Raw genomic sequence first — 17,542 nt, 5'->3', positions numbered from 1 at the left:
TTAGCAGTTCCCACCCTATGTCTTATGTAACAACGACAGGTGAGTTGCAGGTCCTCCTCAATTCCCATACCAAATATTGTACCCTAGAACTGTTTCAAGTCAGGAAAATGGCACAGGAACAAAGCCTTAACTGCATGTGGGTACTACACGTGGAAGGACTGAGGAGAACCTGCAAATCACCTTTGTGTGCAACACTGAACATACAGGATAGGAATCCTAAATGCAACCTGTGAACATAATGTATAAAAAATCCCTCAAATAACCAATTCACCAAAACAATGTCAGATTTCTGAATATGAAAGACTGTGTTAGAAAGCAGTGTGTGGCTGGGGTCACACACTTAAGTGTTGTGTGTTGGCCCTTAATTCGTAATATAGTTCACTTTAAGGAAAGTGATCTATTATAGGAAATTTTTTGTTTATCAAAACAACATATGCTTCCAATCATCCAGAATTTCCTTAAATAATCTACAACAACTGTTAGGGGAAAGCCGCACAAACTACATAGGGCCATCTAGGTGAAAATCATTTAACTTTAAAAACATGCAAGAACAATCCTTTATTTGGGTGCCTTTAAATCAACATGAATAGCTATATTTTAAGTGCTTGGACAATCACCAGATCATACTGGACATTAACAAAAACTAGGGCAATTTTAATTTATGTCCGCAAAAACTGTGGTCCAAGGATGTACTTCATTCCCAAAAAGAAGTATCTCTGTATGTTAGATAACATAAACCACTCATCATTATAATTGTTTCTACTAGTATGAGAGGGTTTTCAATGACAACAGTTCTGTTCTCAAGCAGAGTGAAAGTATTCATTGGCACTTTTCTGGGGTCCTTATCACTCCTCTGAATTTTAAACAAATTCTAAACTAGGTAACTAATTATTTAATTTAATTTAATTTAATTAATTTTTTTATATTTATATACCATGTTCTAGGAGACTCAAATGGTCTGATCAGCTTCAATCCAAATTCTCCCAATTTTTTGCAAACTCAGAAACAGAATCTTTGAGGCATGCTATCCTTCAGTCAGATAATGATGCTATCCAAATCTGGGAAGCTATTACTACTCTCCTAAAGCCGTTTCTTGTTAATAACAGACCAATCAAACTTTCACCATATTCAAATAATGGCTGGTTTGACCAAGAGTGTAAAACTCTCAAAAAATATATAACCCACACCATGAGGAAAGCAAGGAGAAATACTAATGAGTTCTGGATGCCCCAACTTTTGTATTTAAGATCACAATACAAAAAATTAATTAAACAAAAAAAGCTCGAACATGCCAAATCCTTATGGAAAGAATTAGATCGGGCGGTTTCTGAGAAAAATGACTCACGTTTTTGGGCACTAGTCTCCAATAGTTTAAACACCTGGTCCCATCATCTGGAGGCTCAAATACCAGCTAAAGATTGGGCCCTGCATTTTAGCAAGGTCTTTGGAGCCCATTTGGCTTCACCCCCAACAGCCATGTCACATTTACAACATATCCCTCCTGATCTAACAGATCTCCCAGTTTGGCCCACAGTTTCAGAGGCTGAAATCAAAGGCCTGATCTCCTCACTGACATCTGGTAAGTCCCCAGGGGAAGATCTGATCCCTACAGATCTTTATAAAGCCTTTCCATCATGGTGGTCTCCTATATTAGCAAAAACCTTCTCGCAAATTAACAATACAGGCCAAATCCCCCCTGGATGGAAACTTAGCATTGTTGTGCCCATTTACAAAAAAGGGGACAAATCAGCTCCAAATAACTATAGGCCTATTAGTTTGTTAGACATAGCAGCAAAACTGTACAGTAAGTACTTACTGATTAAGCTGGAGGAATGGGCAGATGAAAATCATATTTTATACCCACATCAAGCTGGATTCAGAAAGGGCTTTAGTACTATTGACCAATGTCAGATACTTCAGCAACTGGTCTATTCAGGGATAAATGGCCCTAAGAAAGTGTTGTACGTTGCATTCGTTGACTTGGCCGCAGCTTTTGATTCTATAGACAGGCAGCGCCTATGGCAAAAATTAGCAGACTTGAACATTGATAGGCGGCTCCTATTTCTGCTGCGGGAGTTGCACTTTGACACTTATGCTCAAATTAGAGTGGGAATTTCTGGCTCCCTAACCAACAAAATTCCAACATGCAAGGGCGTCAAGCAGGGATGTGTGTTGGCTCCCCTGCTGTTTAATTTATTCATTAACAACATTGTAGAAAGACTCTCTGGCCCACAATTTGTTTCTCCCATTCTAGGAGGTCAAAAAATATCTATTTTACTCTATGCAGATGACATGGCCCTAATTTCCCTCACAAAAATTGGGATGCAAAGACTACTACAACAACTTGGTGCTTATTGTAAAGAAGAAGGTCTTAAAATAAACTACGATAAGACAAAAGTAATGGTCTTTAGAAAAAGGGCCAAAAAGTTCTCTTGGAGCATATCTGGAAATTCTGTTAGCCAGTGCAACTCATTTAAATATCTGGGTATCACATTTAGTGAGAGGTTGAATTGGGAACTTCATCTGGACACCATTAGAGCCTCTGCAACACGCCTAGTGGGCACTATTCTGAAGTTTTATTATACAACAGGAGGCTTCCTCATCGATCCAGCCCTCAAATTATACAAGTGCAAGGTTATCCCCCATCTTTTGTATGGAGTAGAGGTCTGGGGATGGAAGGAAAACTTCATACCTAGGCTAGAATCTGTTCAAAATATATTCTTAAGGCGAATTCTAGCCCTACCTAGGGGAACTCCGGCTGTTTTGATGAGGGCAGAAACAGGTCTGCCTTCTCTTAGTGCCCGAGTACATTTGGCAATTTTAAAACAGTGGAAAAACCTCAGGTTAGCCAACATAAACAAATTTAGTCATCAGTCCTTTAATATAATGTTATCTAAGGATCCAGCACGGCATTGCCTCATTAATAGCCTTATTGCACGCTACTCCATCCCCGATGACCTCCTAAATCCTTCAGCTAATAACTCTCACCTTAGAGACTGGATCTTCAAAAGTGATGCCCAGTTAGACAGAATGCAAATTTTGGAAATTAAGACAGCAACATGGTTTAAGCGGTTTAAATATGACCATCGTAGATCCTCTTATCTAATGAAAATCAGTAACCATAATCTCAGAGTAGCTTTTACATCACTTCGATTCGAAACGATGCCTACAGAGGTACTGGCGGGTCGATTTAGCTGTACGCCAAAAAACCAGCGTTTCTGTATTTGTGGTGCACAAGCTCTGGAGGATTTACCCCACTACATCTTTGACTGCTTACTTTATGCCCAACCCAGAGCCAAATTCCTCAATGAGACCTTACGGGGTTCTAACCTTCACTCCGTTGCTGAAAAGATAATCTATCTTTTATCTGACCAGGTTGATGATGTAACATATAAAACCGCCCTGTTTGCCTTGGCTGCAAGGAAAATAAGGGCCAATGTTACAACCACTAAGGCAGCCTCTTAACACTCTTGCACTTTGTATGCTGTTTCAGTTTTTTGGTCTTAAATTTTATATTTTTATACAGTTCCTTTTATTCTATTTTACTGTTTGTAAATTTGTATTTTATATTTTGTAAAGGCCTATGGCTATATACAAATAAATGTATCTTATCTATCTTATCTTATCTATTTATATACCGCCCTCCCTGGAGGCTCTGGGTGGTTTACATAAAACGTATAAACAATACATGAAACATCTGTTATAGTAATCTGTTATATTAGCTCTTAATAACTTTTTACCTTGATATGATTAGCAAATATATTGGAATCACTGCTAACAAATATATTTTGTCTGTCTTTTAAATAAATATAAATTACTGAGCAGGTTGTGTCAAATTGTAATCCCTTTATGTTTACAGTCTTGAGCAGGTTAATGTTTGTGTTTTAAACAAGGTATTAACTAGCTTTGCAATTCAAAATATAACATGATATTGATATAATGAGAGACTGGGCTTGCCATAGAGCAGAAGTCCCCAACCTTTTGGTACATGGGGGCCGCATTAGCGTGGTCAGTGCCTAAAGAGGCCCACATCTTAAACCAAAATGTAAGAAAATTCTTAACCTACTTATTTAGATCAAAAGTAAACATTCAAAGGTAAATGAAGAAATGTTAACTGTAATGCTCTCCCTGGTTTTGGAACAATATTTTAATGTGGAATCCTTTTATTTAGCTACACATGCTTACCTAATCAGTGCGATTTTTGTGGCTGTTTTCTATTAGCCAAGGCATTGATGTCCAATTCAAATTTTGTGACAGATATTCTTAAAATGTCTTGTAAATGTTCATCTGTACACCTTGAACTGCACTTCAATTTCACAATTTTCATCTTAGAAAAGATTTGTTCACACATGCATGTGACGGCAAAGACTGTGAACATGCCTGCAGCAAATTTCTTTAGGTTGATAAATATATCAGGTAGACCAGAATAGAAATTTAACAGAATATTTTCTTTGTAAATGTCTCTGAGATGATCACTGGCTTGCAAATCAATTAGTTCCATCTGAAAAAAGTTACTTGCATCTTCTAGTGCTACTTCAAATGGATTCTGAAACATTCTTATTTCCTTTCCAGGCTTATGGCAATCAGAGAATCTGTTTTGAAATTCTACCTGCAATAGGTTCAGTGCTTTGATGTGTCTTTCAACACTGAACTGTAAATTCCCATCCTTCTCAAATTGTAGTCCATTGCAGCATGAGAAGTTTGAAAAGTTGCTTCAAAAAATGTTTAGTTCTCCCCCAGAGGCGGAAGACATCTTGGGTGTTTTCAGTCCTCAGTTCAGGGAGGCAGGCTCACTTTTTTCCTTTCCCCGCCTTCTGAGTGGGCGTGCCTCTCTCTCTCCAGTTCTTTCCTGCCTCTTAACCAGGGAGAGCATGTTTTTCATAGCTCTGCTAGCAGGCCTAAATTCTACTACTAATTTCTACCTATTCTAACTCTATTCTTGACTCTTTCTGAAATTTCTTTTGCCCTCTCGCTTGCACTTCACGGGTTGATAATGTTAGCCTTTAAGGGGCTGTTGGAGACTGCGTTTTTTTACCGCTCATCCCTGGGACCTGCCCTGACTTTTTCTGCGTGCTGTGGAAGACCCACAGAGAGAAATGGCTGCTTCTCGGGAAGATGAGTTTCTCTCTGAGGAGGATGTCGCGACACATGTGCTGGAGGGCAATATTCAGCTCCCTGGGCCGGCGGGCGCATCGGAGAAGACTGCCCCGCATCTGGTCGGAGCGGGGGAAGAACGCGCTTCAAAACGCTCCAGGAAGACTGCCGCGGCGTCGGCAGAGCGCGTTCCCCCCAACGCGGCTAGCGATGGCGGTGGCCATTTTACAGCTGGCAGCGAGGGAACCCAGCAACCTCCTGAAATGGATGCTTCGAGGGCTGGGAAGGAATCTACCTCGCAAGGGACAGTAAGGCCCGCTGGGCATGATTTCTTGTCTTCTGAGTTGTTGGAGGCTATTAATAAATCGATTTCTAGCCAACTCTGCCCTATCTGGAAGGCCTTGGGTAATAATAATAAGGGGAGGCCTGATTCATCTCCTTCCCCTTCCCCCCGTTCCAGGGACTATAATTCGGACAGGTCCCATCCAAGAAGGTCCTGGCCCACCAAGGCAGCAAGGAAGCGCAGCTACCCTCATAGGGAGATGGTGTCTGAGCATTCTTCTGATTCTTATTCCAATGCTAATTCCAGACAGGATACTGCCTTTCTTACTGATGAGAAACTGGAGGTTGATATTGAATTACTAGAACCTTCAAAACACTTTTTTAAAATGGAAGATTATTCTTCTTTACTGGACAAGACACTAGCTGCGCTGGATTTAAAACCTAACCCTCTGGTGGACCCAGAGGAGGGCCCCAGTAGGCTTAAGAGACCTTTAGGGAATTCTGAGTTCTTTCCCCCAGAGGATTACTCCCTCAGAATTTTCCCCTTCCCTGACTACTTTGAGAGACAGATTAAAAAAGAGTGGGTTAAGCCCATGGCCAATAAATGGTTCCCACCCTATGCCAAGAAATTATATGCACTTCCTGACTATGCCGAAAGTTTTTTACAGGTGCCTGTCGTGGATGCGGCCGTAGTGGCTCTGCAAGCGCCTGGATTACTATCAGAAGATGGAGAAGGAATGGTTAAGGATCCTATGAACAAAAAAGCTGATTTTGCCTTACGCAAGGCACATGAGGCGGCAGCAATGGCACTGAGGGCCTCTTCAGTTTCTTCTATTGTTATGCGAGCAGCCAGTGTGTAGGCAAGGAAGACGGTTCAGCTTTTAGGAGATAAGGATAAACGCCTCCTTGAGGGTGCCAATAGGATACTGCAGGGCGTATCCTTTGCAGCTGATGCCACCTTAGATGCTGCTATTTTTAATGCCCGTACTATAGCTTCAGCTTCTGCTGCCCATAGGGTGCTTTGGCTTAGAGCCTGGCAGGCAGATGTTCGGTCAAAGGCTATAGTTACAGCCTATCAGTTTCACGTGGAGAAGCTGTTTGGAGAGTCACTGGATAAGGTCTTAACTGACTCAAAGGAGAAAAGAAGGGGAATGCCTAGGTTTATTAGGAAAAACTATCGCAGGCCTTACTCTAACTATTCCTTTCGTGGCAGTGGATCCTTTCCGAGGAACCGACAGGATAGGAGACAGGCCTGGTCCCAGTCCAGACAGCAACCCCGGAGAGGTGGCTTCGGACAGAGGTTCTACAAGAATCAGCTATTTGAGAAGTCTGAGAGAGAGCCCAAGCAGTCTAAGGACTGACTATGCGGGTGTTCCGGTGGGGGGCAGGTTACTACTCTTCGCATACACCTGGTCACAGTATGTCCAAGACAAGTGGGCGATGGAAGTAGTTTCGAAAGGCTACTCAACAGAGTTCCGGCATCCTCCACCAGAATTATTTCTAAAGTCCCCACTAAGCACCCGTCCAGACAAAAGAGCGCGGACTTTAAAGACCATTGCTCACTTGCTGAAGATAAGAGCCATAGAGGAAGTCCCGCGGTCAGACCATCGAAAGGGATCTCTATTCGATTTTCTTCACGGTGCCCAAAAGAAACGACGATTGGAGGGCGATACTAGATCTGAAACGCCTCAATCGAGCTGTAAACGTAAGAAAATTCAGAATGGACACTCTTCTTTCAATCAAGGAAGCTATTCAACAGGGGGAGTATCTCACTTCATTAGATCTCCAAGAGGCTTATCTTCACGTGCCTATAAATCCCTCACACAAGCAATTTCTCAGATTTTGCATAGGGGGTCACCATTACCAATTTCAGGCCCTACCATTCGGCCTAGCATCAGCTCCCCGAGTTTTCTCCAAGGTATTAGTGAACCCCATAGTATTCCTGAGAACGCTCAAGGTACATATCCATCCGTACCTGGACGACCTGCTAATAAGGTCGCCATTGCGGGAAGCCGCCATATTGAACACCACCTTGGTGGTGGAGACTCTGCAGAAGTTCGGCTTCCTTGTCAACTTTCAGAAGAGCTCCCTGGTCCCGTCACAGAAGATGGAACATCTGGGGGTCATTATAGACACGCAGCAGGGGGCACTGTTTACTACAGAGAAGAGGATTCAAAAGATAAAGGACCTAGCCATTCAGGTCATCAACAACGTTTCCTCCCCTCTAATGTCCCTGGTGAGTCTGATGGGACTGTTCATTTCTTGCCTGGATACAGTCCAGTGGCTGGATACAGTCCAGACTTCATGTGAGAGAACTTCAGATGTTCTTAAGACCGCATCACATGAGCATTGTCTATAAGAGACAGGTCATGCTACAGGTTCCGGTGAAGGTGAAAGACAGCCTCCTTTGGTGGACCTGCGAGGAGAATCTCTCCAAGGGAAAGCAATTTATTTTGCCACAGGAGACGGAGATTTTTACAGACGCGAGCTTACGAGGTTGGGGAGCCACTTCGGGGAGCCACCTGGTGCAAGGTGTATGGTCCTCAGGCAAGGCCCTATTGCCGATCTATATGTTAGAGATGAGAGCAGTTTATCTGGCGTTGTCGAAGCTGAAAGGAACTCTGTTGAATAAGCCAGTACTGGTGAGAACGGACAACATAGCCACGAGGGCGTACATAAATCACCAAGGGGGCTCTCGTTTGATCAAGATGCACACGGAAGCCTTGAGGGTTCTTCGTTTTGCAGAGCGACATCTCTTGTCCTTGAGGGCGGAACATGTCAGAGGAGTGGAGAACTGTCAAGCGGACTGGCTGAGCAGGTCCACTCTTTCAGAAGCGGAATGGTCTCTAAAGAAATCGATTTTTCGCAGCATCATGCAAAAGTTTGGGGTCCCGATAGTGGATCTTTTCGCGTCGCATCTGAATCACCAAGTTCCTCTTTTCTTCTCTCGCTACCTGCTTCCGCAAGCGGAGGCAACAGATGCTCTAACATCTCCTTGGCCATAGGGCCTTCTGTTCGCCTTTCCACCAGTACCGGTCATCCCGCATCTTCTAAGAAGGATAAGGGCACACAGTGCAGACGTGATCATGGTGGCACCGTTCTGGCCGAGAAGACCGTGGTTTTCCACCATTCTACAGTTGGCAGTCACAGACCTCTTTCATCTTCCTCTAGTACCAGATCTGCTACAACAGGGCCCTGTCTGGCATCCGGATCCTGGCTGGTTCCACTTAGTCGCTTGGAGGCTGAGAGGGAACGTTTCGTGAATAAGGGATACACCCTCAAAGTAACCAACACTATGCTGGCTGCAAGAAAGACTTCTACTAACCGTATTTACGAGTATACCTGGAGGGTCTTCAAGGGTTGGTGCAGAAGAAAAAAGGTTCCATTGTACTCACCTTCAGTAGGGAACATTCTGGACCTTTTGCAGGATGGCATTGATCAAGGTTTGAAAGCGGCCACATTGAGGAGGCAAGTGGCAACGATTGCTACGGTCATCCCCAAGGTTGATGGAAGAAGGTTGTCGCGGCACCCCCATATAACCCAGTTTCTGAAGGGATTTACCCTATTGGGACCTCCAGTAAGACACAGATTTCCGACATGGAAGCTTAATCTGGTACTCAATGCTCTGACAAAGAAGCCTTTTGAACCGATTGCGGATATAAGTCTAAAGTTCCTTCGGATGAAGGTTCTGTTCCTGGTGGCAGTCACCTCAGCCAGAAGGATCGGAGAGCTGGGAGCTCTATCTTCCAATCCGAAGTTGTGCACCTTTCATAAGGAGAAAGTTACACTCAGATTGGATCCAGCTTTTATTCCCAAAATCAATTCTACCTTTCACAGGCTCCAGGAGATTCAATTGCCTACGTTCTTTCCAGACCCGAAGCATCGGTTGGAGAAGCTTTATCATACCTTAGATGTGAGAAGGGCTTTGAAAGCCTTCTTGATCAGAACGGCAGAATTCAGAAAGACGGAACTGATTTTCATTTCCATCATTGCCCCCAAACAAGGGTAATAGGATGTCCAAGTCTTCGATCAGTAAGTGCCTGAAGGATTGCATCGTGGAGGCTTATAGAGCTGCAGGTGTCCAGGTTCCAGAGGGCATTGTGGCGCATTCGGTGCACAGTGCTGCGACTACAGCTGCTTCTTTGAACCATGTTCCGGTGGAAGAAATTTGTAAAGCCGCCACTTGGTCGTCACTGTCTACTTTTACAAGGCTTTACAAGATCGACAGATTTAGTTCAGCTGACGCAGTGTTCGGTACAGCTGTGCTCCAGGAGGTTATATCTTTGTGAGCAACTTCCCACCCTGAGGGACACTGCTCGGGGAGGTCCCAAGATGTCTTCCGCCTCTGGGGGAGAAAGACGAGTGGCCTTACCTGTGAGGGGTCCTTCTCCCCAGAGGTAAAGGAAGACATCTTCATCCCCCCCTAGAAGTTGCAAGTGATATGTGGTTCTCTTGTGTTGGCCTGTTAGCATGTTTTTGCTGTTCTGTTCCTTTCTCTGTTATGCCTTCCGTGTTTTAGGGTTTACGTTTGGTTGGGCGAAGTCCTGATAGCGATGGAAGTCTCGAACTGGAGAGAGAGAGGCACGCCCACTCAGAAGGCGTGGAAAGGAAAAAAGTGAGCCTGCCTCCCTGAACTGAGGATTGAAAACACCCAAGATGTCTTCCTTTACCTCTGGGGAGAAGGACCCCTCACAGGTAAGGCCACTGGTCTATTTGCTTCAAAATCTGTAAATTCAGTATACAGATGATATACAAGCTTTCCATTCCCCTGCAACCTTAGATTCAATATGTTCAGATGCTCTGTGATATCTGTTATGAAAGCCAAATCAAAAACCCATTCAGGGTCAGAAAGTGCATCTTGACCTTTTCCTTCCTCCTCAAGAAAGACATCAATTTCATAATGAAGACTGAAAAAATGTTTGAGGACTTCGCTAAGACACCTGACTTCTGCATGGTACAATGCATCCCCATATTCTGCATCTATCTCTGAGAGAAAATTATGAAACTGGCAGTGAGAAAGGCCATGCCTGATGTAATTAATGCTGGATACAACAGTATGCATTACACGTTTCCACTGAAGAAACTTACTGCTATAAGGCTTGCTGAAGGATGATGCAGTGAAATTGCATGGGAAGTGTACTGTTTAATTTCAATATGTATTGATTTTAGCAAGTACTTCAGTTTTATTTCCCACCATATTTCTTGCACCATCAGTTGTGATGCTTTTCAATTTATCCCAGGTCAGACCAAGATTTTTCAACTGATTCACACATCTTCAAGAATGTTTTCTGCAGTTGTGGTGCTTTTCAGACTCTGCAGTGCACACAATTCTGTAATTCTGAAGTAGGAATCTATCCCCCTGATAAAAATTAGTAGTTGAGCAGAGTCTATAATGTCATTGTTCTCATCTAATGCCAAAGAAAAATAAAACTTTTGCCTTGATAACCAGTGACATATGCAGCTCTTCAACACACTTGGTGATTGTAGATGCAGGTAAACTGACGCAACTAACACAAGATTCCTTCTCAGGGCACATCTCCCCCATTACTTTAACCATGCACTTTTTAATTCACCATCAGAGAATGGTCTACCACTCTCAGCAATACATTTAGCAACATGATAGCTGGCCCTCACAGTAGACAGATTCTCTCCAACATGCTTAATTAAACTATTTTGCTGCAAAACATTGATTTTTAAGAGAGTTTATCTTGTTCACTTACACCTCTCCTTGAGATATCGACTAGCTCTTGTGACAGGATTCAAAGTGCCTTTTAATACTGTACTTCTTTAAGACTGAGACAGTTGCTAGACATATCAGGCAAACTGCTTTAAAACAACAAAGTACTCAGTAGTCCATTTGTCCTTAAAGACAGTGCTCGTCTGCAATTTTTCATTTCTTTGGCCCATTATGCATGGGGGGAATAGCGCACATTCGGGGTGGAATGGCGGTGACTAAAATCACCAATAACGCACAGTGCCGGCTGCAACCAGCCACAGATTCGGTGCATGCCGCTGAAAAAGCCGCTTTAGCGAAACGCAGAAGAAAGCACAACTTCTGGGTGACCGGGGCGCAACCAGAAGCAGCGCTGGGGTTGCCGCATGCATAATCGGTTAGTCTGGGGGGCTTTCCGCACAGGGATCCTTGTAGCAAATTGTTTGCTGAACGAAAAATCGCCATTTAAAATAGTGGAATTCGTCGTTATGCATACCTGCCTTTGTAGTGGAATCCAGTTGCGTTTCCATCGTTTCCCACAGGCTTCCGGTCTTGGCAAAAATCGCTAGAAAGGAAGCGCTATTGCCAAGCTCGTCCCGCCCCTGGCCGTCAAGCAGCCAATGGGCGGCCGTTAGCATGCTCCTAAACAGCCCCTTTCCCTTTAAGGAAGGTTTAAAAAAAAAAAAAAACACCAGTTGCAACGAATATGCGTTGATTTGTTGCAATGGAGAGACCCATCCAGCTGGCAGGTGTGTTTGAGCTGCCGTTTCACTGTTGCCACGCTCCCCCCGAGTGAAAAAAAAAATCCCCCCCCTCACGGGCGCGATTTTCGGCCGAAAACAGTGTGAAAAATAAAGGGAAAATACATCGGCAAACGGGCTTCTCTGTTGTTTGTGCTTAGTGACTAAACAGCTCTGGGGAGGGACTGAAGCTGGGGAAGCCTCTAAACGGAGGCTCACCGGTGCGTTGATCTCCGCTCGCTCGGAGAAAAAAAAATGGCGATCGCTTCGCCAGAAGATCAGAGGAGAGAGCCAGGGGGAGGGACTTTGTAGAAACCACAACAATGGTAACGCACAGAACTTTCCTGCTAGTGTTGCAGATTGGTTGCAGGAGTGTAGCGCTTTCCGGAGGGTGAATCCACTTTTGGGGATTTCCCTGAAAGCGCTACAAGGAAGCGCTTTTTGCGGATCGGTTTCAGGTGTGTGGCAGATTGTCTACGACGTTGTGCATAATGGCAAAACTGTAGCGTTTTCAATTGGCAACCATTGTGCGATTTTGAAGGAGTGCGGAAAGCCCTTGGGTTTTACCGCCGTTGTGTCCCGTCCCGTGCATAAGCAGTTTGCTTCGCTTCTTCACCCTCCGCGTTTTCCATGTGACCCGAAATCGCCGTTTCGGCGGCCGTGCATAATGGGCCTTTGAAATAGAACTCCCTTTTGCAGACATCTTACAGGGTTTTTAGCAGAACAGCAGTTGCAGAGTTTGAATGTTTTCCTTGAATAAATAAAAATATGCGTTTTATAATTTTAGGAGCTTAACTCCTCCCTTTCTCATTAAATTCACTCCACTCTAGCTGCTATTATCTGGGGATTTTCAATTCAACCATGGCAAAGAAAATAAGAGATTCCTGTCACCCCCCCCCCATCCACTACAGATCTCAGAAGCACTGGGCTATATACACAGGCTAAGAACAATTTTTCAAAAATGGATTGTGAATCCGGCCTACCAGATGGTAGAATTGCAGTCCTAAGTACATTGAATACTATGAGATTTATTTCTTAATAAACACAGTCTCTTGAAATTTAAATATACACCTGCTAATACATTTTAATTTTTATATGTTAAAAATTGGGGGCCCTCCAGAAAAAGGGCAAGTCAACAAAAAGAGTGAATAAGGGGAGTCTTCCACCTGGAACAGATAATATGCTGTTAAGTTGGCTTTTAATTGTATACACATCACTGCTTGCCAGCAAGGCCAGAAGTCAGAGCAACCTGCTCTTGTTGTGGAAGGAAGAATGCTTTTGCTTGCAGCAGCAACATCACTAGTAACTTTGGAAGTCACTTGCTATGATGGGTGGAGTCTCTAGAAATATTCAGTTTGCAAAACACTTTGTATCCTTTTTTTTCTTCCAAAAATACCAGGCCTTTTGCTGTCCTTTTCCCACTGTTTGCAAAAGCAGACCTGACATCTTCTGAACCCATTCACACAGCGAATTTACCTTCCTTATATATATACATAGCTTCAACATGGTAATTCATGGCGAGGGGGAGTGAAAAGGTTGATGGGTGCCCAAACTTTGCTGGCTAGCAAAGCACCTAGAGTGGCCAAAATGCTATTATGGAGGATAAGAATGAAAGGGGGGGCTGACAGAAGGAACCATGGAGATCAAAACAAACTATGTTGTATTGTCTTTTTTGCAAGAAAGGGACAGGATGAACAACAGTAGCAGCGGACAAGCAGATTGAAGGCCGCACAGACAGAGGTCAGGGGCCGCATGTGGCCTGCAGGCCTCACGTTGGGGACCCCTGCCATAAAGGATGCTGCTGCTGCTTTCTCAAGCAAATTTATCAGTACAAAACTACATTCAATTCAATTTTTAGATTACTTGTCAAATCTAACAGAGCTAATGAAAGTCCTGCCTGGCACATTCCTGATGCATGCAATGTTTATAACTTCATGGTGTGACACACTAATTACCTTCCTTCCGCCAATATTTTGTGAATAAATTGAATCATTGTTCTGTATACATTTGACACACTTGTATTGTCTCACAATTCAATAAGTGAGAGTCACACACATAATAGACTTTTCATCCAGATCGGTCTAGGTGTAATTATGTGGATATGTATCAGATGTGCACCTGCATTCCCTGTGCCTCAGGATGAACTGTAGACCCTATAATGTTCCTGAAGATGTGCATTTCTAATACAGTTCAATGTGGGTAGAAATACAACTTCCTATCAGATGCAAATTTCTCAGTACATCCGGATCAAAGTTATATCGCAAATAAGGTTACACCCTTTTTTTATTCCATGGAAGTCCATGGGTTTAGAAGGGGGTAACTCTGCTTAGGATGGCTTTGCGAGTCCACAGCTGGGCCTGTTTTGGAACTGGGGCTATGGCTGCTATGGGGATTGTTTTCAGCTGATTTGCAATGTATTTTTTCTGAATACCCCTATGTGCTGCTCACAGAAGAATATATGTTGATGCTTGCTAAAAGGATTTGTATAATATATTCATATTATATTTTTGGAGCAGACATTTGCTTTGTTCCTCACACATAGCATCTACAGAAGTAGTTGTCACAAATGCAAATCTGTTGGAAAAAATAACAGAACTGGAAATCTGCAGCAATTGCCCGCTAGTTGTTTCTTTACCTGCTGCCATTGTTGGATATTCTAGAAAACTAGGTATATGAATTGTTTTCTGTGACATAAGTTCTGGTAAATTCCATTTTCAAGTAACTGGGAAAGGGATATATTCACCAAAGCAGGTCAAGTACTTTGAGCTGCTTCAATTAATGTGGTAATTTGGTAATTTGGCTGCAGTGTTGTTGTTATCAAATGACAATCCTATTTCCATGCAGTAGAAACTATTGCCACTTTACTGCTTTTATTACTCCAAGCTGCATTGTCTGTTCATTCACAGTCCTTGGAGAATTGCTTATGATTGTCCAATCAGGGGGCAGAGAGAAGCAGATCATTCATGGGTTTCTATTTTCCCAGTCAAAATCTGCGCCAACAATATTCAGAGTATTGATTTAAGTAATTTATACAAAATCAACATTCTAACTAAATTAATCATACAAAAATATGTCCAATCTAGGTTTGAAATACTACCCCACCAGGGGTGACGTTAATCACTTGCTCACCTCTTTTCAAATGCTAGTTGGCCTATCCAGGAAGCAGGTACTTGGAAGGGGAGACTTCTTCTTCCTAGATTGCCCTGGGAAACAAATGAGCTTTCTGTGAGGGGGGGCAGAGAGGTATGCTAAGCACAGGAAAGGTCCCTTTTGCCTGCTGATCATCAAAATCGGAGCTTGCTCTGACTTAGGGGAAGAGGTCGGAAGCCATCATGGGCCATGTGGCTGCCAAATGAACTGATGATATCATGAGAACTGGGAACACCTTAAACATCAGATAGGATATGTTTAGCAGAGGGACAGAAGGATTTCATTTCAGCAAATTTCTTTTTACTCTTTTGCTTAACTGTGCTGGGCTAAAGATATACATTTGAACCTTAAATACTATCTTAGAAGTATTTCTTCTCTCTGTAGGTGCAAATCTGCTGGAGATCCCTGGCCCAAAGTAGGTTTGCCGGGCCTCAACCCAGGCCAGGGCCTTTTCAGTCCTGGCTCCTACTTGGTGGAATGAGCTACTGGGAGAGCTGAGGGCCCTGATGAAGCTTGTGCAGTTCCACAGGGCCTGTAAGATGGGGCTCTTCCACCAGGTCTTTGGTTGAGGCTCGGGTAGTCAAGATCTGGGCTCCCCACCAAGTCAAGAAGACCATCATGTTGCTCCCTATTAACCCCTGAGGTATTTTTACGTCTTCTGTTGAGTAGGGATGGGAATTACATTTTTATTCTGCTGCCAAAATGTATTGAAATGGGGTTTTATTGTGGGGTTTATAAACTATTACCTGCCACGAGCCGGTCACGGGAGTGGTGAACTATAAATTAAATTATAAATGTATAATAATAAATTATAAGATGAAGGGCTTTTCCTCTTTCTTATTTTCCTTGCTTGTAAGTTCCTGTTTCTTTGAGTTGTTTTCTTTGTTCCTGTTTCTTTGAGTTCAGCATGTGTTTTGCTCACTCTAATGGTTGATTTACTATCAAACAGGTTTATGTCTAGCATAAAAACCTGCCATTTAAATCTGCAGGGAGAGATGCTAGATATAAACCTATGTGATATTGAATTGAGCATTAGAGGGAGCAAGACACATGGAGAACAATAACAACAACAACAAAACGAACTTTTGAGCAAGGAAAATGAAAATGAGGAAAACTCGGCAATCTTTTTCATTTTCTTTGTACTATTGTGAACTCAGGTTCATTTCCATGTGCCATCAGTGTTGGAAGAAATGATGTTCAGTACATCTCTGAAATAAGGCCACTTACTCAGTTTTAAAAAATCTGGCAAAATCTAATTGTACAGCTCCAGGACTTATATTTTTGGTTCAGCTTCTGACAATCATATCTTCCAAGAAGATGCCCTTAAAATAGTTGAACAATTCTTATGAGACAAGCTTCTCCTATGCCAAATACTACAGTATACTTTAGAGATGTAGAACACTGGCACACAAATGCTTCAATTAGCCTGTCAAAAAAATGGCATTACTTCACACAGCATCTTACGCAGATAGAGCAGATGCACAGAGCATGAGTTATCTTTTCGGAGTGCTCTTGTGCAGAGGCTGGTAACTGGGCTCAGCTTCTGCAAACATATCTACCATGGACTGCTGAAAACAAAAGAGTTCACTTTTTAAAAGCAAGCTCATCCATCCGCTTCTGTGCAGTCTAATGTCAGCCTAGGCAATTCAAAACATGTACATCTTTAAGGGATCTGCTGTTCAGAGAAGACACATATGCCTCTGATAAGTTATTCATGAATAAATATATTGTTTGCTGCTTGAAATCTATAGAAGCAATATTGAAATTGCTGGGGGAGTGGTGTCTGGACATCCCAGCCCTAACAATCTTCCTGGATCTTCAATCCAGGGGTCGGATACTGCCCTCCCTCCAAAACTGCAGAAGAGGCCAACAACCCTTAGCAGCAGAGAAAAGACCCTGGCCGTCTTCTCCACCACCTGGCCGGAAGAGTCCCCGCCTGTGAGGGAGGGGATACTGAAGCTCCATGCTATAACCAGGAAAGCAAGTGGAGGCAGTCTTTCCACCCCCACTGAACAAGGCTAACAGTGAGGGGTGGCCTGGTGGAATGGGATCCAGATGGCTGGCAACCACACTACTCACCTATGACACACCTGCCACCACCAGAGCCAACGAGGAGCAGCAGAAGTCAAGACTATCCGGATGCTGGGGGAGTTTGAGAGCAGCTTAGCAGCAAGCGCACTGCTCCTGAATGGTCACTTGGAGAGCAGCAATGGGCATCTAAGATGCTGAGGTGGAGGGAGGGGTTAATATACCTTGGCCAGAGCTAATTGGAGGGAGAAGCAGGACTAGACGAGGAGGATACAGGGGAGAGACAAGTGCACGAACCGGGTGTTGATAGAGGTGGAGACTATGCAGAGAGTGAGTAAGAAGTGGAGGAGTGAAGAGGCAAGAGAGCAGGTTAACAGTGGAGGGAATAAGGACTGAAGCAGGGGAAATGGTGGAGCATAGGAGAGCAACAAAGGTTGCTGGATGGAGGGAGGAAGACAACAAGAGCAGTTCAGATAAGTCGTCTGACAGCTCTGGGGACAGTGTGGTTGAAGACAGGATCCTCCTTATTGCCTTT

At 43.5% G+C, this 17,542-nt stretch overlaps 1 long non-coding RNA gene across 1 annotated transcript in view; it reads left to right on the top strand.

The window, feature by feature from the left end:
- LOC143832380 (uncharacterized) overlaps window positions 1–16,913 on the top strand; it is a 299,119-nt gene extending 282,206 nt beyond the window's left edge. The window contains exons 5-6 of the long non-coding RNA XR_013229232.1: window positions 15,364–15,622; window positions 16,807–16,913. This is a non-coding gene — a long non-coding RNA (uncharacterized LOC143832380). The remainder of the gene's footprint in view (window positions 1–15,363; window positions 15,623–16,806) is intronic.
- Window positions 16,914–17,542: the final 629 nt, after the last annotated feature.

Source organism: Paroedura picta, chromosome 3 (genome assembly GCF_049243985.1).
Source record: "Paroedura picta isolate Pp20150507F chromosome 3, Ppicta_v3.0, whole genome shotgun sequence".
NCBI lineage: Eukaryota > Metazoa > Chordata > Lepidosauria > Squamata > Gekkonidae > Paroedura > Paroedura picta.
The sequence above is the reverse complement of the archived record's forward strand: the minus strand, read 5'-3'. Positions and strand labels throughout refer to the sequence as shown.